The sequence below is a fragment of the Armigeres subalbatus genome, chromosome 1, assembly GCF_024139115.2.
Source record: "Armigeres subalbatus isolate Guangzhou_Male chromosome 1, GZ_Asu_2, whole genome shotgun sequence".
Lineage (NCBI taxonomy): Eukaryota > Metazoa > Arthropoda > Insecta > Diptera > Culicidae > Armigeres > Armigeres subalbatus.
Genome location: NC_085139.1, coordinates 72553090 through 72577564, shown reverse-complemented (window position 1 = coordinate 72577564; position 24475 = coordinate 72553090). Strand labels below are relative to the sequence as shown.

The window sequence follows — 24475 nt, the reverse complement described above, 5'->3', positions numbered from 1 at the left end:
CGGCGCATCGGAACAAGAAAAAAAATCACCCAGTTTAAATCCTTCAAAGAGCTCTAAAGCGTCGTTGTCGTCGTCGGCAGTTCAATGAGAACGACCGACAGCCAGTAAATTGGTTGAGTCGAAGTGAGTGAGCGTAATTGTTCTGGTACGCCACCACGATGGTTGTCTTGCTGATTGCTGCTCTTAGTTGGAGTTTGTTGTTTTATTTTCTTCTTTGATGCACTTACGATCACAACAGTTTATTCTCCTCGTTGGCATTTGGGTGCGCTCCGGATGGATTCATTTGCTTCGCTCTTTCTTTCGTTCTGTAATGCATTGCTTATTTCTTATTTTTTTTTTATTTATTTGGAACAATCATCGAACATCGTGGTCTACATGATTCATTAAAACTAATAACTAAAACTAATAAGCTCAACATAATTTTCTTAACTATAATAACAATCAGTGTTGCCGAACATTTCGAAGTCGATTTTTAAAAATATCAATGGAACACGCAAAATCAAACATATAGTACACATTATTAAATACATCACACATAGAACGAATTGGTTCATTGAGTCCGTAAAGTGTACGGCGTGCAGGAAGTCGTAAAAAATTCCTAGTTCTAAGTGGTCTTTCTATGGCGTTTAGACAAATCATTGATAAAATATTCGGTGCATCAATTTTTGATATCAGCAATTTAGCTACAAAGATTGCTTTCGAATCCATTCGTCTTTTAAACAGTGGTTCCATGTTCAGAAGTTGACAGCGATCAGCATAAGGAGGCAATTCAAATCTGTTTGACCATGGAAGAAATCGCAAAGCGTATCGTATAAACTTAGATTGGATAGATTCAATTCTTGTAATCCAGTTATCAGTATGTGGGCACCATATAATAGAATTGGATTCTAGTACGGATCGCACTAGTGCGTAATACAAGGCTTTTAAACAGTATGGATCACGAAATTCCTAGCAATGCGCATAATAAATCCGAGATTTTTACTTGCTCTAGCTATCATGCTGACATAATGACTATGAAACGTCAGTTTCTTATCGAGTATTACTCCTAGATCCTTAACTTCTGACACCCTTGTCAACTTAAAGTTATCAATGCTGTATGGGTACACAATGTCATTCTTTTTACGACTAAAACTTATAACATAACATTTTGATACACTAACAATCAAAAGATTTCTAGAGCACCACGATATAAACAAATCAATCAATCTCTGCAATTGTAGACAATCTTCTATAGATCTAATTAAGAGGTACAATTTCAAATCGTCAGCATATACTAATTTGCACCCTTTTGGAAGAAAACAACACACATCGTTAAAAAATACAGAGAATAGTAGGGGCCCTAAATTACTGCCTTGTGGTACTCCAGAAGAATTGCAGAACATACATATAAGATTCTTCACTGCCAATCTTTACAGACAACATCCGATTGCACAAGTAGGATTGAAACCATTGCACAATATCTTGAGACACGCCAAGGCGGTCTAGCTTAGCCAATAAAATCCGATGATCGATGCTATCAAACGCGGCCTTGAGGTCGGTGTATACTGTGTCAATCTGCTCACCTCGGTCCATCCCAGTTATGCAGAATGACGTGAATTCTATTAGGTTGGTGGTTGTGGACCGTCCGGGAAAAAATCCATGTTGCTCATCAGCGATATGCGGTTTCAGTTTACGTAACAATATTTCTCCAACCAGAATCTCAAAAAGCTTGGAACCGGCACAAAGGGAAGTTATACCACGATAGTTGCCGATGTCACGTTTGTCACCTTTTTTGAATACTGGGAACATGAACGAGCGTTTCCAGCATTCTGGAAACGTTTTGCACCGTAACGAGATGTTGAATACAATGCTGAGGGGTTGACACAGTACGTTTGCACACTTTTTCAGTATCAGTGACGGGATGCCATCTGGTCCAGGGACAGATGAAGGCTTCATTTCGCAAATTGCACTGTGGACATCGCTTGAAGAAAATTCTACGACACCCATTGAAATAATATTTTCAGGGACGTCTCGTAGGGCCGCTTCAATTATTTGGTCTGACGCGGAGTTAATATTGAACACACTCGAAAAATGATCAGCAAAGAGGTTGCATTTCGTTTCAGTTGAGCCAGTGCTACTTTCACCAAAAAACATGCGGGATGGGAGTCCATGCTCGTTACGTTTTTCATTGACGAACTTCCAGAATGATTTGGGGTTTTTCTTTATATCAGTCTGTTTCTTTTCAATGTATCTCGAATAGAGAAAGCGGTTATACCGACGGTAGTTGGTGCTAGCAGACACAAACATGTGTTTGGTGAATGGATTGCGTGTTCTAGTGTACACCTTCAAAGCAGACGCTCTTGCACGTTTCAAGCGACGTAAGTGTGCATTAGACCAGATAGGCTTGCGTCGCTGTCGGAATGCAGGAACATGATGCACAAACAAAGAAGTAACAGCTTGGTTGAAAAATTCAATAACCGAATCGGCATCATCCATATTTTCCATTGGTGTCCAATCAGTATTCTCAAGCGCCAAGTTGAGAGAAGCGAAGTCAGCTTTTTCAAAGTTATACTGATTGCTATCAAAAGCTTCCTCGAAAGTTAAGGGCAGTGAGATGTTCAAAGTGGCCAAAAGCGCTGGATGGTAGGGGTCAATTTGAACGATCGGACTGCACTCTTGGGAAACGGTGCATTCGGACGCAGTGTCCTCACTACTGAACAATAAATCGAGCGTTCGACCTTGGAAATTTGAAACCGTGTTGAGCTGCACCATATTATTGATGAACATTCCATCGACGAGTTTCGAGCTTGCGCTGCTGAACGTACTATTTTCAGCGTCCAAATGTACTTCACCAGATGGTACAACCGTCCAATAGAGATGGGGCTGATTGTAATCTCCAACCAAAACATGAACATCATCATAGTGCATAGCCGAGGTTATACTGTTAACAGCCGATAAGTGTCTCTCAATGGTTGTGGCGTCGTTGGAGATGTATGGAGCAAGATAAACAGCGCCAATCCAAATTCTCTTGTTAGAGCACTCCACAGTTATCCATAGATGCTCTAGTTGGTCATCGATTACTATAGGTGCAAGAGAAGAACTTAGCCGGTTTGAGACCGCGATTAAAATTCCACCTCCTCGTGATTTTCCGGTTTCGACAGGACAGCGGTCCTTCCGATAAACACAGTAATGGTTGCTGAACAACTGAGCTGAACTAATGCTATCATTCAGCCAGGTTTCGGTCAGCACGATGACATCGTATTCGTCGTCATACGATGCAGAGAAAAAGTCATCTATTTTGTTACGCAGACTTCTAACATTTTGGTAATAGATGCGAAAAACGTTCTTCCCAAATTTTGCTGATCCACCATGGGGGCGATTTCCTGAATGCTCGTATGTTGGACCGATATTGTTGAGAGTTGGACGAGGCGTCTGGAATGCACCCAGATTTGAGTGAGGTGCAGTAACTTGCCTAGCTTCGGCAGGCCATATACTATTCTCAAAATTACCTGGCAGAGCAGGGATAACAACTGCTCGAATATTTCCTGCACATATATCTGGGTGGAAAACCTCGTCATCCAAGCCGGATTTTGTTGGGAAAGGTTTTTGAGTCTGCAAATCGCATATTCTTAAAACGGGTGCAATATCTTGCCTAGCTTCGGAAGAGCATATACTATTATCATTACCTGACAAAGCAGGAGTATCGACTGCTTGAGTATATCCACGGTCGCCGCAAGGCAGCTCGCCAACAGTTTCCTGGGTTGATAATTTGGGCTCATTACAAAAGGGTGTAGTATTCAGCAATGCTTCGGGTAGACATATACCACTCTTAATTTTACCTGATATACCAGGGGTCACTACTTGTACGGAGATTTCCGCACAATCCACAAATTTAGATTCTGATGATTGGTACGAGGTGTAATCAATTTTTTTCTTGAAGTTTGATATGCGTTTCCGGTAAATTGTACAATCTGAACTCCAAGCTGAGTGGGAAATATCGAGTTGATCTTCAGGGGTTGCCTTTTTCGCCTTATTGGCTAAGTAGCAGTTGATGCACTTTTCGTAATCTGAGAGGCACTCAGTTACTTCATGACCTTCGGCACATTTTGGGCAACAGGGAGGTTTACTGCAATTCGAAGCTGTGTGGCCATATTCAGAGCAGTGGAAGCATCTTAAAACGTTGACGGATTCAGAAACAAAGCAGCGCTCCCATCCTAGAAATATACGCTTAAGGCCCAGCAGCATGGCGAATGTTTTTGAGTCTGTCTCGATGATTGCTGAGTTTGACTTTTTGGTCTGCTTTTCACCGTTTACCAATCGAATAAGTTTTATTTCAGCAGTGGCAGGGATGTTATTCTGCTTACGTAGTTTTTCAAGAAATACGTTCGATTCCATCGTAGTCGAAATTCCCGTAATTTTCAGTCTAGGTCTCAATGGCTTGAGAATCTCGATGTCGTATTTTTCGGAAAGTGATGCTTTTGCAGCATGCACAAGTTTAACTGCGAGCGAGGATGAACAGCAACGAATGCGAGCGGTACCACTTGCAAGAAAGAAAACATTCTTCACACAAAATTGAACCGGGTCGAGCTGGTCTTGAATGTCCTTTTTGGTCACATCAGATTCCTGGAAAACTTTTGGTTTGATCTGCACAGTTTCGTCAAGTTCTGCAACTGTTTTCGAGCTTGATAGCGAAGAAAAATCGGATGTTGAAATCGGACGATCTTTTTTCTGAGCATTAACCACCGCGGCTGAGCTCTTGTTGTTATTGGCTAATGTGCTTTTCGATCCTAATCGTCGCCTTTTTCCAGAGCGGAGTAAACCACCTTCTGAAGCCATGGAAGGAAAATCTCGTGCAACAGTATCGGCAGTATCAACAGCAACGACAGCAGAGTCCACATCTTCTGTATTTCTCGAGGCAGCAACATCAGCAAACGATCGTTTCAAAGTAGCTGCTCTCACCGATATGTTATTACCGCCAACTGACAATTTGTTATGCAGCCAAGCTTTAATATTTTCCGACACTCGTTCAGTGATGGCAGACTCAAGTGAATGAATATGCTGTAGTATACTGTCTTGTAGTGATGAGGCAAGATCTGATTGCGTATTTTTGAACTCAGAAACATTAGCAAGAATCTCAGCGCAGTTCTTCTTCACATCGTTAATGCATAATTGCTTCTTGCGACAGCTGTGACACATATACTTCAATGAGACACATTCTCTCAGTGCAGTCACTCCAGACAGATTTAGATCTGAACATTTTACATGCAGAATCTGATCGCACCCACCGAAGCAATAAATACGATCGTTCTCGGAAGTTATTTTTAATGCACAGGCTCCACACACTACTGTTGTCATTGTTCTGATGTCTACCGTGTTTTGCTTTGCCCCACAATGGGCAACGGCAATGAACGACACACCAAATGCGCAATTTCAGATAGCACTTCACTTGGGATTTATTCTGTCTGTGTTCACTTGCCAAGCACACAAAACCGATCATTGACGAGACCAAGTTGTGATACGCACGTCGATATATAACAATGCAATTATAAAAACATATAACACATTAAAACACGCGATAAATGTTCGAGTAGTTTATGCGCAATACATAATTAGTATTGCTTTGTTTCTAACAGCATTGCACCGAATCTACGTGAACAAACTGTGGCTAAAATGCCAAGCAGCGAGTTCCTCAATTTTGAAGGATAGCAACACGCTGCGGAAATTAGAAGATATTTGTTAGGAAAAATTGGTTACAGCATAGAAAATATTACCAAATGGAATTCCCACTTCTACTGGGATAGGAATCACAGAATTCTTGAAACGACACAGAATTCCAAGAACAATTTCCAATATTTTCCGGAATATTAAGGACTGAAATCGCGATATAAATTCCTTAAATTACAGGGTCGAAATTAAAAAAAAAACCTGCGACGGAATTGAAAGCATTTCTGGAACGGAATTCAAAAAATTCCCAGCGGAATTCCCAGAATTTCTGGAACGAAAATTCCAGATTTTCTGAAACGAAATTCCCAGATTTCTTGAGACGGAGTTCCCAGAATTCCGTGGAACGGAATTCCCAGAATTCTGTGGAACGGAAATTCTAGAATTCCGTAGGACAGATTCCATGGGTAGGAATTCCCAAAGATCCATGGGACGGAATTGCGTTGGATGAAATTCCCAGAATTTCTGGAGAGGCATTCCCAGAACTCCATGAGCCGGTATTCCCAGAATTACGTGGGACAGTATTCCCAGAACTCTGTGACATGAAATTGCCAGAATTCAGTGGGACAGAATTCGCAGAATTCAATGGGACGGTATTACCAGAATTTCCAGAATTTTGTGGGACGATGTTCCCAGAGTTCCGTCGCACGGAATTCCCAGAGTTACGTGGGACAGGAATCCCAGAATTCCTAGGATGCAATACTCAAACTTCTTGGGACACAATTCCCAGAACTTGTCGGACAGAATTTCAGATCTTTTGAAACGAAATTCTAAGAATTCATTGAGCGAACTTCCTAAAACTACTGGAACGGAAATCCTGGGATGGAATTCTTTAAATTCCACGGGACGAAATTTACAGAATTCCTTGGAACGAAATTTCCAGAATTTAGTGGGACAGAATTCTCAGAATTTCATGGGATGGAATTTTAAGGACGTAGGGCGAAATTTTAAGAATAACTGAACGGAATTCTCAAACTTCGTGGGATGGAAATCTCAGAATTCCTCGGACGGAATTCCTAGAATTCCCAAGACGGAGTTCCCAGAATTTCTGGGCTGGAATTCTCAGAATTCTTGATATGGTATTCCAGATCCTTTGGGACGTCATTCTCAGAATTCTTGGGACGAAGCGCACAGAATTCCTGAAAGTGTCTGGAACGGGATTCCAAGAATCACATGTCCAAAATTTCTGGGACAAAATTTCAAAAAAATCCTGGAACGGAATAAGACGAAATTCCAGACTTTCTGGGACGAATTTCTCTGAATTACTGGGACGTAATGCCCAGAATATCTGCGATGCAATTCTTGGGACGATTTCCTGGGGCGGAATTCCCAAAATTCCATGGGACGGAATTCCAAGAATTTTGTGGCTTTCGTATCGCTTCAAAGGCGTGGCAAGAGAATTCGTGGAGTAGTTGGATGATCTGACATTTTTTTAGCATAGCATAGTTAGGATTGGACACTAGTGATACCTCCACCCCGTGTCGTCTCAAACTTTGGTTGAACGTCACCAGATCCTAACACGTCCAGCACAGCCAGTTTTGTAGCAGAACTCTTCAAAACTTCAGTCGATGTCTGCACTTCGGCACGGCGTGTTAATCCATCTTTTCCTGCAAACGTTCGGACTATTCGACTTCTTAGCCACCGATTCCTCACGTTTTCATCAACCACTAGCAAAATCTCCTACCTTATGCGTTGATACTTCTCGCGTCCACCTCAACTGCCGTAATCTGGAAAAGGGACGTAACAGCCATTTTACAACATGCATGTTTTCCATTTTTCTGTTAAAGAGCTCGATGAGTAGTACTCGTTAACACTATTTTTGGAAAATGGCGTATACGTCACTTTTTCAGATTACGGCAGTCAAGGTGTATAGCCCTTATCGTTAGACAAATAAATAAGCATACCCATCGTTTGACCACGCTCCTTCCCACTTTCACCAAATAAGGACCGAAAAGGTCTATGCCCACGTAGGTAAAAGGGCAAACACACGGTTCCACGTACGTAACACACGTACTTCCGATGGTAATAGTCCAACAGCAGTTCCGTCACTCTATGTTTTCTGGGCATAATTATGGTGAAATTCGTGTCGTAGGCTAGAATCCGTGCTTCAGAAGCTCTACTACCTACCCGCAACACCCCGAATTCGTCCGCGAATGGGGACTGCTTGTATGTAAATGCTACTACATGTTCCGACTTCCTTCTGGTGTGTACTACTCCGTTTCACATTCTGCTTCAGGATCGCGACTTCTTCATTTGGAAACGCTTCAGACTGTGCAATTTCCTCACTAGTTACTCCAATAGTTCCCATAGACTCACAATTCCTAGAAGTGCGCAAGTTATCCACGAAATGATGAACGTATGCCACAGAGCGTAGTAATCTTTCGAATCGTGAAAATCTGTCGGTATCTACGAATGGTTGTTTTACTAGATGGCTGCACACATACGCCTCCCTCAACTCCTCATTACTTCTGTCTGTATCTTCTTTTTGGCTCTTTGCACAGTTTATTCTGTTGTCATAGAGAAATTCTGGCCCCCGAAACCAACGACTATTTACGTTGCACGAAGGACCATTCCTTCATTTGGCGGCTTCATCTGCTACGTTGACCTTTGTTGAAATCCAATGCCATTCATCAATACTTGAGTGGTTTAGTATTTCGTCAACTCTAAAGGCGACAAACTGACGGTACCGACGTGTGTCCGATTTTATCCACGAACAAACTGTAGATGAGTCGCTCCAAAAATTATCTTTAGTGTATGGTTTTCCACAATAGTTTTCCACAGGCGAGCTCCCAACAACGCTGCCATCAACTCTAACCTCGGTACAGAGAGTCCTCGAAGTGGCGCGACCTTCGTTTTCGACGAAACTAAACTGACTCTTATTTGCCCACAGTCTTTAATGCGGAAAAATGATACTGCTGCGAAGGCCAGCCATGCGTCCACGAACACATGCAGCTCCACATTTTTTAAACTTTCCAGTTCGTAACCTGGAAAATAGCACCAAGGAATACGAAGACCATCCATTTTTTCAGCACCCCTATCCATGTCGCCCAGCGTTCGGCGATTTCATCTGGAATTTTGTTGTCCCAATCCGTGTGTCAGCTCGCCACACTTCTTGGATCAGGATTTTACCGTGGACAATGAACGACGCTGCCAGTCCCAAAGTGTCGTATATGCTCATCACCGTTCGTAGCATTTCTCTTTTCGTGGAAAACGGAATCGTCGATGAGATGAATCATGATCCTAGACACGGCAGATAGCACATGATTTGGCATTGCTCAAACCACCATCCCTTACTTTATGCATTCCGGCATGAGTTTTAGACTTCTCCGTTTCTTCCAGACGATTATTTTTGTGTCTAGTGGACATATGTGCATTGACGAACAGAGGATTGGGTAAGGCAGACGGAATCAGTGGATTGTGAGTTTTCCGTCCAGGGAGCCTGAGCAGGCGCAAGGAGGTAACAGAAGAGTAATTCTATACTCTGTTGCGGTTGGCTAAATATTGAATTTCAATAACGGAGACCTAAAATTTTAAGTAGATAATACCAGCTAAAACAGCTTGAATTGCAATGAGAACAAAATTTATGTTTATAGCTTTAAGCTGATCACTACAGCATCACATGAGTTTTCTGCTAGAAGACCTCCGGAATATTTCCCCGCAACAGGTCTTACAGAATTGCTACCAGCCCTGCGTATCAGCTATCCCCACTGCAATCCAACCTTGTCAATCTAACGATTAAAACTCATGCCGGAATGCCGGAATACGAAATGGAGGAAGCCTACATCAGACTGAAGAGGGACCCCAAGCGGATCGGACTAGTCATCAACACGTCGAAGACGAAGTACATGATAGGAAGAGGTTCAAGAGACGACAATGTGAGCCACCCACGGCGAGTTTGCATCGGTGGTGACGAAATCGAGGTGGTAGAAGAATTTGTGTACTTGGGCTCACTGGTGACTGCCGAAAATGACACCAGCAGAGAAATTCGGAGACGCATAGTGGCTGGAAATCGTACGTACTTTGGACTCCGCAAAACGCTCCGATCGAATAGAGTTCGCCGCCGTACCAAACTGACAATCTACAAAACGCTCATTAGACCGGTAGTCGTCTACGGCCACGAGACCTGGACGATGCTCGTGGAGGACCAACGCGCACTTGGAGTTTTCGAAAGGAAAGTGCTGCGTACCATCTATGGTGGGGTGCAGATGGCGGACGGTACGTGGAGGAAGCGAATGAACCACGAGTTGTATCAGCTGTTGGGAGAACCATCCATCGTTCACATCACACCGCGAAAATCGGACGACTGCGGTGGGCCGGGCACGTAGCCAGAATGTCGGACAGTAACCCGGTGAAAATGATTCTCGACAACGATCCGACGGGCACAAGAAGGCGAGGTGCGCAACGGGCAAGGTGGATCGATCAGGTGGAAGATGCCTTGCGGACCCTCCGTAGACTGCGTGGTTGGCGACGTGTAGCCATGGACCGAGCCGAATGGAGAAGACTCTTATATACCGCACAGACCACTTCGGCCTTAGTCTGAATAAATAATAATAATAAGTTAGCTATTATGTAAGGGATTTTGCCCGGTTTTTTTACCCCTCAAAAGTTTTATAACATACGAGAAAGGCTCCATCACCGCTGGGTGGATTAATCTGGGGGTATGTTCACTAACAATTTTTTTTTCAACTTCGTCAACTGCATTCATCAGATCATCAGGTCATCGTCTTGCTGGCAATATTGGGAATCGTCAACTATCATGAAACTTTATACAATATCAGGATAATCATGTGTGATTTTTTTTCTGTTGTCGTTTCTGTATTCAGACTGTACCTTGGAAACAAAATCATTTGTTCTTTGCATAGATCTGCTGATATCAGTAGTGATCCCGGCTAGCATCCGATAATTAGATTTTTACCGGAACTGGCTCTACCATCTTATCATAGTACCATCTCGTTTCATTCTTTGATAAATTCCAGCATAATTGGCCTACAGGACCGAAGCCTTTAGTGTGTAAAATTATGCCACAAAATGCTTTTCTTGTTGTTCTGGTAATAAACTTGTATAGGAGTTGTTGTCACTGAAAAGACGTCACTGTCATCGCCAAATAGCGCTTGGTGGTATTGTGAATAGCCTGCAGTGCCATCCATACCCCAGCTGCTTAAAAGCGCTAGCTCTGTGTCATCGCTGGTATTTATTTGTTGGACGAACACGTGGATATTTATATCTACCTGAATTTTTGATGATGACTCTTCGATTGACTCGGCTAAAGGTGAGCAAACTTTTTTTATGCTCTTGATTACAAGCTACCTGGCTCAAAAACCTTGATGGGTTCTTTTTCACTTTTTGCCCATATGAATATTTAGCTAAAACGCAGTCTGAAAAATATGCGAATGATATCATTCCATGTAATTTTTTTGAATTTCACGATTTTTGAGAACATGGCCAACCACATTCACCATATTTGAATCGCTTTGTCTATACGCAATTTTTCATGTGGCTAAAAGAGCCCTTTCTATATTGTCAACATTACAGCCGAACATTTCATCGGTTTTCCTTCGCTTGGACTTTTATCTTTAAATTAAGTTCAGCACCGTAAGGAAGGGAAGCAGTGGAATTCCCTTTGCGGGCCAACTTAGGGTCCCGCCAGGAGCAGAGGAGCAATGGCTAGTGAAAATTCGCTTGGACAGTTATTCGCTGAGAAAATTGCATTTGTCTAATTCTGATGACTGTGGCGCAATAAGTTTTCATCACAGGGGACTGAAATTTTGAGAATCTAGGTTTGAACTTTCTGGCTATCAATTGGTATATAAGACATGTCATTCAAGGCAAGACAATTTTTCGATTTTTGGCAACCATTTTCCCCATAGTGGATTTGTAGATCGTATAGTTTGTCCAAAGTATCATACGTAATTGCTGTAATGAGGAGCGTGTCCCGGCAAGAATTACCAGCTGAGATTTTAAGTGATAAAGGCACGATTTTTGTCGTGCTAACGATCAGTTGAAACAAAAGATCGAAGAATTGCATCAAAACTCGACCTCATCGTTCAAGAATATGCTTATAACCATGGGCGGAGCATGGAATAATTTGTTCGGTGAAGGTAGAAATCGGTGATATACTGGAAGCACATCGCATACGAATAATAAGATTTTAGAAACAGATGTGATAGAGGCATATGCAATGATCAAATCCAAATCAAATACCAAACGATACATATTATGCAGACGACGGTATTGATGACACGTTATCAATCGGTGTTGAGAAATGGGTGAAAGCTTCACAGAGCTTATCAGATGGTGTATAAAGGAGTATTTGCCGGTGATACTCAAAAGCTCAAAATGGTTTAAGGAAGCGAAGGAAATTTCTGAAAAGAATTGTGCATTGATCGTTGACGGTTTGTTATGTTACCAGAGGATTAGTGGAAAGGTAGAAAAGGTAGTGCACGGAATGATAGCAAAGTAGGACAAGCGGTGATGTTTGCGTTACTCAACGTCCTAAAATGAGAAAAAAACAGTGGTTGGCCAAGGCGGTTTACGAGAAAGGGGATGTGACCAGGAGCTAGACTTTACTAAGGTGGCGCAGATCAGCGCTGCGTGCCACTAGTTGTCTTTTTACTCTGCTGATCTTATGCAACGCAATTGGTGACGTCACTATTTGCGTTGCACAAGATGAACGGGTGAGTAAAAGAGGCAACTAGTGGCACGCAGCGGTGATCTGCGCCATACCTAGTAAAGTCTACTCATTGGGATGTGACGAAAGCCATCATACACATCCAGATTAGGAGCTTTTACGAAGCCATAAGGCAGTTACGGCAGGCCGATATTGTTGCAAATAAACAATTGCATATGTTAAATTAGGTGACCCGACAAATTAAAAAAAGCAAAAATAATATGAACTACAAATATGTTGCCAATTTCATGTATTCACATCAAAATATCTGCCTATTTAATTTAAAGTGATAAAATTAAGGAAACATAAAAAAGATACGACTAATAAAATTGTAAGTGCATTATGCGAATTGTAAAGGAATTAAAATAAGTTTATAGCTATAACTGTCCCAATTCAACCTCCAGTTTCGTGGGACGCTTAAAACAAGTCAGCACCATAACACCAGCCATGAACAACGGTGGAGCATATATACTGAACGGACAGCAGTTGTGCCAAACGACAATCAGTGAATGCAATGCATACCTACTCAAAGTTTCTGGAACAAGTAGACGGTAGGCATAATTGATAGAACTTGAATTCTAGATGAAAATATATTTTCAAAATAATTCAAAACGATATAAAACTCTTTTTTAAATAAATATTCTTGAATACCTATAACAAAAAAATCTTGCATGTTTAAATTTAAAAAAATAATATTAAGTTTGACCTGCAATCACAAATACAAATATATTATTAGGTAATAATATCTACATACCTGTTAGTAGTTATTCACGTAGATTTCCAATTATCGTTTTGTTAATTTCATAATTATTTTTGGCATTGGCCTCCATGAAATGTATATCATGAAACTCAATTCATTCAGACACAACTCCAACAAAAACACCGCAATCATCTACAGCGTGCCGTTCTCCTTCTGCCTTTACCCAAGCAGAGATCGTGCTCCACGTTATTTACTCTTCTCGTTTATTCCATTACACTTAATTCTTCGTCGTTCTTCTTGCTGAGTAGGTAGACATACAACACAGTAAAACATCAAAGATTGCTTTCATGAGCTGTTGTGTTGTACTTGAACTATAAAAAATTAAAACAACCAGAACGTTCACTTCACCGACTGCATTCAACGATTATGCTGCCAACGGGGCAACGCAGCGCAGCATGATCCGCAGCGAAGCAGATATCGATTCACACCCGCTCTAATCCCGGCTTTTATTTCTGTGACACGTAACAGGTATCCACATCATCGCACACACTTCAGCAGACTCCAGACTCCTCCTTATTCGTAAAAATCGTATACGGGCGATGACGGTGATAAGCACAGCAACATGAACCTACTTCGAAAGTAGCAGAACAACATTCCTTCTCTGGGATTTATTTTTCTTGTTTCATCTCTTTTTGCCGACTCCGCGTTTGCATATTTCTTCCATTTTCTGCTTCTTCGAAGGCCGCAGCACTCTTGGCTCTTGTGTATCGGATCTAAAACCCACCAAATTAAACATCACTAGTAACAAGAGAAACGAATAGCTCAAAAACTGCTAATTATCTGCTCATGTGTGAAAAACATCCTCACAGTGGCACGAATTAACAATCATATGCATTTTTTTTTGTAAACGCCATCCGCCCAAATACTGCAAAACGAAGCACATACAAGCACCAAGCAAAGGTATTTTGCGATTCGTGCTCGCTCACATGAATTATTCACCCGTTGCAGCTCTATCCAGTCCAGAATGCCAATGCTCCCCCAACATTAGCACTCAACATTCGTTAAGGTTTACACAGTGTAACAAATGAAGCAAATAAGATTTGGTCAATCACCAATTGTAGATCACTTGCCAAATACATCACGACCCCTGACGGTGCGCTTCATTTATGTTGTTGAAATTAAATTTATTTAAGTTTTTGTTATCTCGACAAGTGCCAGAAAAGTCCTTTTAATTATTATTATTCTGTGGATCATTTTTCTGTTCTTCTAATAAACCAGATAAATTTACGTTTGAATGATTGTTCACAAAGACGTTTTTCATTGACATAAATGTTTTGCCATTTATTTATACTAAGTATAAGTACAATTTTGATTTCAACAACTTTTCGATCTCACGTAAATAAATAATTCAAAAATAGTGTGCTAATGATCAACCCTGGTTCTGTGAAAATCCGGGAAACCCAGTCCGATTGCCAGTTTGCCAGTTTGGACAACAATAGAGGCTTTGATAGTTCAAACCTCACGTAAAACCGTGTCATTCAACCCCCCTAAACGACAAAATGAAACAAAAAATTCTCACCACTTGAAACACTCCCAGCAGCTTGGACGGGTCGCACAGCAACCGCGCGGGAGATGACGACGGATAACGGTAAATCTACACCAAATTGAGCTCTTCCACCTCGCCTGGTTCGCACTAAAACTGGTCGATTTTTCTACAGCCAACCGGTTTTCGGCCCGGCACAGATCTTCACCGTTTCTTCTCCGAATCTCTGTCACACCAGAGCTTTACCCACGTTTTACTCTGACAATTCACCGAGGCTTTAGGTTCAGGAAAACAATATCCATTCACATTTACACTCCCACCAACGTTCCGCGCAGCATAAAGAAAGTACCGCGAGCAAAGCTCGTATGTGTATTTACCTTTTCGAGGAACACATAAAGCATACCCGCGACAGTAGCGAAATGATCACCCAAAGAACCGACAACGACGACGACGACCGGCCGACCGACGTGATCGTAAGCCAAATACAAACTAACGCGCGATCGCCTCGGTTCTTCCAGCCCAGCATGCCATGAATGACGATCGACCAACTCAACGTTGCGCTGCACTGCACTGCACCACGCTCGAATCGAAGTTCATCAGTAGGTAGCCGTAAGTAGATGTATTAGTGCGTACCTTGCACAAATGAATGATCAACGATCGGGTCGGTTCGTTTAGGTATGCGTGGGCCGTGGGCAGAGGTATCCTGGAACAAAACCAACTTGGCTATACGTTGTTTGCATTCAACGATCGATATGTTTGGTAGTGTTTATAGATCGCAGATATAATTGTTTATATCAATTTATTGTTTGCAAAATCAATAATTCAATACTTTGCTTAATCATTAACAATCATCTCATTGATACAAACCGACTGTATATGTACCACTAACATCATCAATATCAAATGAGACAGATAAATTACTAGCAAATAGATGTATTCTAGCATCATCCTGTGCATATTACAGACCCCAGACCCTGCAGGTTAATGGACTGACGTTTCTTCTAATGTGCTTCAAGAAGTTCATTCAGCATTATCTCAGACATATTGACAAACTAAGAGCGGAGAAAATGATTTTTTACTGGAATGTCTTCACCTGTCATAAGATGAGTTTAGTATTATTCCATTAAATTCCACTCGACTTTAGGTCGACGCTGACGATGGCCTTACATTTGAGATCGAAATACGTATCTTTAAATATTACAACGTGGTGGAATTTAATGAAATAGTACTAAACTCGTCTTGTGACAGATAGTAAAAGCTTCAAGATTTTATATAAACGTATCAAATTGGGCCAAAATCTTAACTAGTTCATATCTCACATAACTTTCCAAAAAAACCTAAGTAACATTTTTATTCATGAATTAATTTGAGTACTGCAATCAAACGCTTTCGTATTGGTCTATTAATTGCAATATTCAAATTAATTCCCAAAAAAATGTTACTTAGGTCCTTTTGAAAAGTTAAGCGAGATATGAAATATACATCAATTGTTCACCTAACGAGTATACTTAATATGCTATACACTAATATCAAAAAAAAATCTTCTAATGTTTCAAACTGATGTTAGAGGAAAATTCTATAAAACTTCCTACAGAATAAAACTTCAAAAATAGGTTGCGCCAAACATTTCTATAGAATTTTCTCACCTTAAAAAAAACTTTTCAGAATTTCGTCCGCAGGACAGAAATCCATAAAAAGTCATCTATGAAAATCAGTTAAAACTTTGTTTTAGATTTTGCCAAAATTTGTCTAAAAAAAACATTTTCAAGAACCTTTTAATGAACTATTCAATGTAGTTACAACAAACACATTTTCATAATTATTTATATTTAGATTTATATATATATATATATATTTTAATTATTTAAAAATTTATTATCCGAAGGTCTGAGTTTGTTTAGAACAGCTCATGGATGAGCCCAGAAATTCATTTGCATTTTTTTAATTTAAACTACTGGGTTCTGCAATTTTTCATGTAGATCTTCGTTAGTCTCTATTAGATTTTTTCTTTCTCATGCAATGCTTCAAAATCTTTAAACCGAATAGCTTCTCCAATTGTGTTGAAGAGTTAGTTGAGTTTGAGTTTGTTGTGGTTAGAGGGGGGGGGGGGAGGCGGTAATATTCCCTATATAGGCAAAGACTGCGTTATTGTATTAGCTGTAACGATTTTCATGGGCTTTTTTACCTCATGCAACAGTTGAGAGGCGTTTAGCCATGAGGTAAGATGTGCGACTTGAAGGTGGCTGGATGCGATTCCAGGAACGGTCTAAAAAACTTTCAGATTGGAAATTTTCTCGACAACCCTGGTGATAAAAGTTTTATTATGATATACAAATGCGAAAATGCTAAATTGGCTTATAAATCTGGTAGTTAATCAAAACTGAAAACCAGTCCAATGTTAATACAAATCAAATCCAAACTCAATCCAAATCCAATCCAAATCTAATCCACAAACAAGCCATATCAAACTTACATCCAATCCAAATCCAAGACTTATCCAACCCAAACACAACCCAAATCCGAACCAAATACAAACGATATCTAATTCAAATTCATTACAAATCCAATTCAAATTTAATCCAAATCTAATCAACATCAAATCCAAATTCAATCCAAATCCAAACCAAATCCAATCCGAATCCAATCCAAATCTAATCCGAATCCAATACAAATCTAATCCAAATACAATCCAAATCCAATCCAAATCCTAATCCAAATCCAAACCAAATCCAATCTAAATCCAATCCAAATCCAATCCAAATCCAATCAAAATCCAATCAGAATCCAAATTAATCCAAATCCAATCCAAATCAAAATCCGATCAAAATCCAATCCAAATCCAATCCAAATTCAATCCAAATCCAATCCAAATTCAATCCAAATCCAAATCCAATACAAATCCAATCCAAATCCAATCCAAATCCAGTCCAAATCCAATCCAATCCAAATCCAATCCAAATCAAAATCCGATCAAAATCAAATCCAAATCCAATCGAAATTCAATCCAAATCCAATCCAAATTCAATCCATATCCAAATTCAATACAAATCCAATCCACACCCAATCCAAACTCAATCCAAACCCAATCCAAATCCAATCCAAATCCAAATCCAATGCAAATTCAATCCAAATCCAAACCAAATCCAATCCAAATCGAATCCAAATCCAATGCAAATCCAATCCAAATCCAATCCAAATCCAATCCAAATCCAATCCAAATCCAATCCAAATCCAATCCAAATCCAATCCAAATCCAATCCAAATCCAATCCAAATCCAATCCAAATCAACCAAACCAATCCAAACCAATCCAAACCAATCCAATCCAAACCAACCAACCAATCCAAACCAATCCAAACCAATCCAAACCAACCAAACCAATCCAAACCAATCCAAACCAATCCAAACCAATCCAACCAACCAAACCAATCCAAAACCAATCCAATCCAAACCAATCCAAACCAATCCAAACCAATCCAAACCAATCCAAACCAACCAAACCAATCCAAACCAATCCAAACCAATCCAAACCAACCAAACCAATCCAATCCAACCAAACCAATCCAAACCAATCCAACCAAACCAACCAAACCAATCCAAACCAATCCAACCAACCAAACCAATCCAAACCAATCCAAACCAATCCAAATCAAACCAAACCAAACCAAACCAATCCAAACCAATCCAAACCAATCCAAACCAATCCAAACCAACCAAACCAATCCAAACCAATCCAAACCAAACCAAACCAATCCAAACCAATCCAAACCAATCCAATCCAACCAAACCAACCAAACCAATCCAAACCAATCCAAACCAATCCAACCAAACCAAAACCAATCCAAACCAATCCAAACCAACCAAACCAATCCAAACCAACCAATCCAAACCAACCAAACCAATCCAATCCAAACCAACCAAACCAATCCAAACCAACCAAACCAACCAATCCAACCAAACCAATCCAAACCAATCCAAACCAATCCAAACCAATCCAAACCAATCCAAACCAACCAAACCAATCCAAACCAATCCAAACCAATCCAAACCAATCCAAATAACCAAACCAAACCAATCCAAACCAATCCAAACCAACCAAACCAATCCAAACCAATCCAAACCAACCAACCAAACCAATCCAAACCAATCCAAACCAATCCAACCAACCAAACCAATCCAAACCAATCCAAACCAATCCAAACCAACCAAACCAATCCAAACCAATCCAAACCAATCCAAACCAATCCAAACCAATCCAAACCAACCAAACCAATCCAAACCAATCCAAACCAATCCAAACCAATCCAAACCAACCAACCAAACCAAACCAATCCAAACCAATCCAAACCAATCCAAACCAACCAAACCAAACCAAACCAAACCAATCCAATCCAAACCAACCAAACCAACCAACCAAACCAATCCAAACCAATCCAAACCAATCCAAACCAATCCAAACCAATCCAAACCAATCCAAACCAATCCAAACCAATCCAAACCAATCCAAACCAATCCAAACCAACCAAACCAATCCAAACCAATCCAAACCAATCCAAACCAATCCAAACCAACCAAACCAATCCAAACCAATCCAAACCAACCAAACCAACCAAACCAATCCAAACCAACCAACCAAACCAACCAAACCAATCCAAACCAATCCAAACCAATCCAAACCAATCCAAACCAATCCAAACCAACCAAACCAATCCAAACCAATCCAAACCAACCAACCAAACCAATCCAAACCAATCCAAACCAATCCAAACCAATCCAAACCAATCCAAACCAACCAAACCAATCCAAACCAATCCAAACCAATCCAAACCAATCCAAACCAATCCAAACCAACCAAACCAATCCAAACCAACCAAACCAAACCAACCAAACCAACCAAACCAATCCAAACCAATCCAAACCAACCAATCCAACCAATCCAACCAAACCAATCCAAACCAATCCAAACCAATCCAACCAATCCAAACCAACCAAACCAACCAAACCAATCCAAACCAATCCAAACCAATCCAAACCAAACCAAACCAATCCAAACCAATCCAAACCAACCAAACCAATCCAAACCAATCCAAACCAATCCAAACCAACCAAACCAATCCAACCAACCAAACCAATCCAAACCAATCCAAACCAATCCAAACCAACCAAACCAATCCAAACCAATCCAAACCAACCAAACCAATCCAAACCAATCCAAACCAATCCAAACCAATCCAAACCAACCAAACCAATCCAAACCAATCCAAACCAATCCAAACCAATCCAAACCAACCAAACCAATCCAACCAATCCAAACCAACCAAACCAATCCAAACCAATCCAAACCAACCAAACCAATCCAAACCAATCCAAACCAATCCAAACCAACCAAACCAATCCAAACCAATCCAAACCAATCCAAACCAATCCAAACCAAATCCAAACCAACCAAACCAATCCAAACCAATCCAAACCAAACCAACCAATCCAAACCAATCCAAACCAATCCAAACCAATCCAAACCAATCCAAACCAACCAAACCAATCCAAACCAACCAAACCAATCCAAACCAATCCAAACCAATCCAAACCAACCAAACCAACCAAACCAATCCAACCAACCAAACCAAACCAAACCAATCCAAACCAATCCAAACCAATCCAAACCAATCCAAACCAATCCAAACCAACCAAACCAACCAATCCAAACCAATCCAAACCAACCAAACCAATCCAAACCAATCCAAACCAACCAAACCAATCCAAACCAATCCAAACCAATCCAAACCAATCCAAACCAATCCAAACCAATCCAAACCAACCAAACCAACCAAACCAATCCAAACCAACCAAACCAATCCAAACCAATCCAAACCAATCCAAACCAATCCAAACCAATCCAAACCAATCCAAACCAATCCAAACCAATCCAAACCAATCCAAACCAATCCAAACCAATCCAAACCAATCCAAACCAACCAAACCAATCCAAACCAACCAAACCAATCCAAACCAACCAAACCAATCCAAACCAATCCAAACCAACCAATCCAAACCAATCCAACCAATCCAAACCAACCAAATCCAACCAAACCAATCCAAACCAATCCAACCAAACCAACCAATCCAAATCCAAACCAACCAACCAATCCAATCCAAACCAACCAACCAACCAATCCAAACCAATCCAAACCAATCCAACCAATCCAAACCAATCCAAACCAACCAAACCAACCAAACCAACCAAACCAATCCAAACCAACCAAACCAATCCAAACCAACCAACCAATCAACCAAACCAATCCAATCCAACCAATCCAAACCAACCAAACCAACCAAACCAATCCAAACCAATCCAAACCAACCAAACCAATCCAAACCAACCAAACCAACCAAACCAAACCAACCAACCAAACCAATCCAAACCAATCCAAACCAACCAAACCAACCAAACCAATCCAAACCAATCCAAACCAACCAAACCAATCCAAACCAATCCAACCAATCCAAACCAAACCAACCAACCAAACCAATCCAAACCAATCCAAACCAACCAACCAAACCAATCCAAACCAACCAAAATCCAAACCAAACCAATCCAAACCAATCCAAACCAACCAAACCAAATCCAAACCAATCCAACCAATCCAAACCAATCCAAACCAATCCAAACCAACCAAACCAATCCAAACCAATCCAAACCAACCAAACCAACCAAACCAATCCAAACCAACCAAACCAAATCCAAACCAACCAAACCAATCCAAACCAACCAAACCAATCCAAACCAATCCAAACCAACCAAACCAATCCAAACCAACCAAACCAATCCAAACCAATCCAAACCAATCCAAACCAATCCAAACCAACCAAACCAATCCAAACCAATCCAAACCAATCCAAACCAACCAAACCAATCCAAACCAATCCAAACCAATCCAAACCAACCAAACCAACCAAACCAACCAAACCAATCCAAACCAATCCAAACCAATCCAAACCAATCCAAACCAACCAAACCAATCCAAACCAACCAAACCAATCCAAACCAACCAAACCAATCCAAACCAACCAAACCAACCAAAACCAATCCAAACCAATCCAAACCAATCCAAACCAACCAAACCAATCCAAACCAATCCAACCAAACCAATCCAAACCAATCCAAACCAATCCAAACCAACCAAACCAATCCAAACCAATCCAAACCAAACCAAACCAATCCAAACCAACCAAACCAATCCAAACCAACCAAACCAACCAAACCAATCCAAACCAATCCAAACCAATCCAAACCAACCAAACCAATCCAAACCAATCCAAACCAACCAAACCAATCCAAACCAATCCAAACCAATCCAAACCAATCCAAACCAATCCAAACCAATCCAAACCAATCCAAACCAATCCAAACCAACCAAACCAATCCAAACCAATCCAAACCAACCAAACCAATCCAAACCAACCAAACCAATCCAAACCAATCCAAACCAACCCAAACCAACCAAACCAATCCAAACCAATCCAAACCAACCAATCCAATCCAACCAATCCAAACCAATCCAAACCAACCAAACCAATCCAAACCAATCCAAACCAACCAAACCAATCCAAACCAATCCAAACCAACCAAACCAATCCAAACCAACCAAACCAACCAAACCAATCCAAACCAACCAACCAACCAACCAAACCAATCCAAACCAACCAAACCAATCAAACCAATCCAAACCAACCAAACCAATCCAAACCAATCCAAACCAATCCAAACCAATCCAACCAATCCAAACCAACCAAACCAATCCAAACCAACCCAAACCAATCCAAACCAATCCAAACCAATCCAAACCAATCCAAACCAATCCAAACCAATCCAAATCCAATCAACCAATCCAATCTAATCCAACCAAACCAACCAATCCAATCCAACCAATCCAAATCCAATTCAAATCCAATCCAAATCCAACTCAAATCCAATCCAAATCCAGTCCAAATCAAATCCAAATCCAATCCAAATCAAATCCAAATCGAATTCAAATCCAATCAAAATCCAATCCAAATCCAATTCAAATCCATTCCAAATCCAAATCCAATCCAAATCCAATCCAAATCCAACCCAAATCCAATCCAAATCCAACCCAAATCCAATCCAAATCCAATTCTAATCCAATACAAATCTGAATCTAATCTTAATGCAAATTCAATCCAAATCCATTCCAAGAACCAACCCAAGTATAATCAAAATCAATTTTCAATCCATGTCGAATCCAAATTCAACTATAATCCATTCCAAATCAACACAAATCCAATTCTATTTCAAATTCAGCCAACCCAAATCCTAATCCAATCCAATTCATAAAAATATTTTCATTCACAAGCATCTACACAGCGTACTAATATGTGAATGGATTAATTCGGCGTGAATTCACGATCGGTCCACACACAACCATCCATTTGCGTAGTCGCTGATCAAAAGTCGCGTGGCCTGCTGCAACCCACTCGCGACAGTAACTGTGTGCTGCCTCCTGCCGCAGACACGTTTTCGAATGGATCTAACGAATACAACGACGATCGCATGATAGCGGATCCCAGTAGACGATCAAAGCATAGTCACTGGATAAATAACCGGACGGGTTTACTAAATGAACCCTGACAAAGGTAGATTCACCACCACCACTCAACAATCAAAAGTTTGGTTGAAATCATTGCATGAACCTGCAGAGAAGTCCAATTCACCTTTTCTGTACTGCAGGTGTTTGTGGTATGCCACTTCAAGTAATCGTTTCTGAATAGAATACATGCGAAATCGATAAACATATTGGTTGACTAATTCAATTGTTCAGATTCATCTTTTCATCAACGTTTCTGTCATTATATCATTTAGGATATCAATAGAAATGTTGTCATGTGTATCAAAAGCTTCCTTTCACCTTTGTAACGTATGGCCGTCTCACCATGAAGCCATGCTGAATAACTCATTAATCATTCTAAATGAAGTGGAAATCTATTAGAGAGGAAAAATGTTTTCCGTTTTTCCTCCACCCTGGGTCCAGGGTGTTGAGCTTCGAGCATGCCCTTTCGTTGATCCTTATGACTGGGTTTCTTATGATGCGAACATAGACGAACGTGGCGGCAACCAGCGCTACTCAGCGCCAGTAGTGCAGTGGTCTTGTGTTGGATGGATAATGGCGATGATGACGAAGATGATGTCCACGAGCGCGCGCGCGGACATCGCATACACAGGACTTAACGAGTAGGAAAAACCCCATTCACCGACTGCTTCTTCTGTGTTTATGATGAATTGAAGTTTATCAAGTTAACTGGTGGAAGGGTTAGATTCATAAAGTTTTCGAAGCGCTGCGCTGGTCGTACGCACGTGGCGTGGCCATCATCATCATCATTATAAGCAGCTTTTGATAAAGGAAGGAAAGCTGGAAAAAGTTTTTCCTAGGTTTCCAATTTCAGGAACCAATGATTTGAACTCATCTGTGAAATATTAGTATAGAAAGTAAATCGGGAAGAAGGAGATTGAGAGGTTGAATAACTTTGAACTTTTCCTGGCAAACAAGATGGACAGTCAAAGCCGGATATTAATTATATCAATTGAGTTAAGCGTTGGTTTCATTTGTCAATGTATGCTTCATGGAAAAGGAATAAGTTCTATTAGTATGAGTTGATCTTAGATGAATTAATAGAAATTTAGCAGGTATGTATTTTCTGATTGTGAAAATAGTATTCCATTTCTAAAAATAATATAAGTTGAGTAAATGAGACAGAACCAACATTTTTGAGCGCAGGCATGTTTAAAATATTGTCCCTTCCAGCACAATGAGTTGTTGAACAATTTCCAACGAAACTTTAATTTTACT

At 40.5% G+C, this 24475-nt stretch overlaps 1 protein-coding gene across 6 annotated transcripts in view; it reads right to left on the bottom strand.

Moving 5' to 3' along the window:
• LOC134227108 (cadherin-87A) overlaps positions 1 to 15088 on the bottom strand; it is a 1007180-nt gene extending 992092 nt beyond the window's left edge. For 2 of the 6 annotated variants that reach the window (XM_062708391.1, XM_062708382.1), the window contains exon 1: positions 14647 to 15088. The gene's annotated coding sequence lies outside the window, so the exon portion shown is untranslated. Of the gene's footprint in view, positions 1 to 13121; positions 13439 to 14646 lie in introns of all 6 variants that reach the window. The other 4 variants (XM_062708398.1, XM_062708407.1, XM_062708414.1 and 1 more) reach the window with 4 other exon arrangements.
• Positions 15089 to 24475: the final 9387 nt, after the last annotated feature.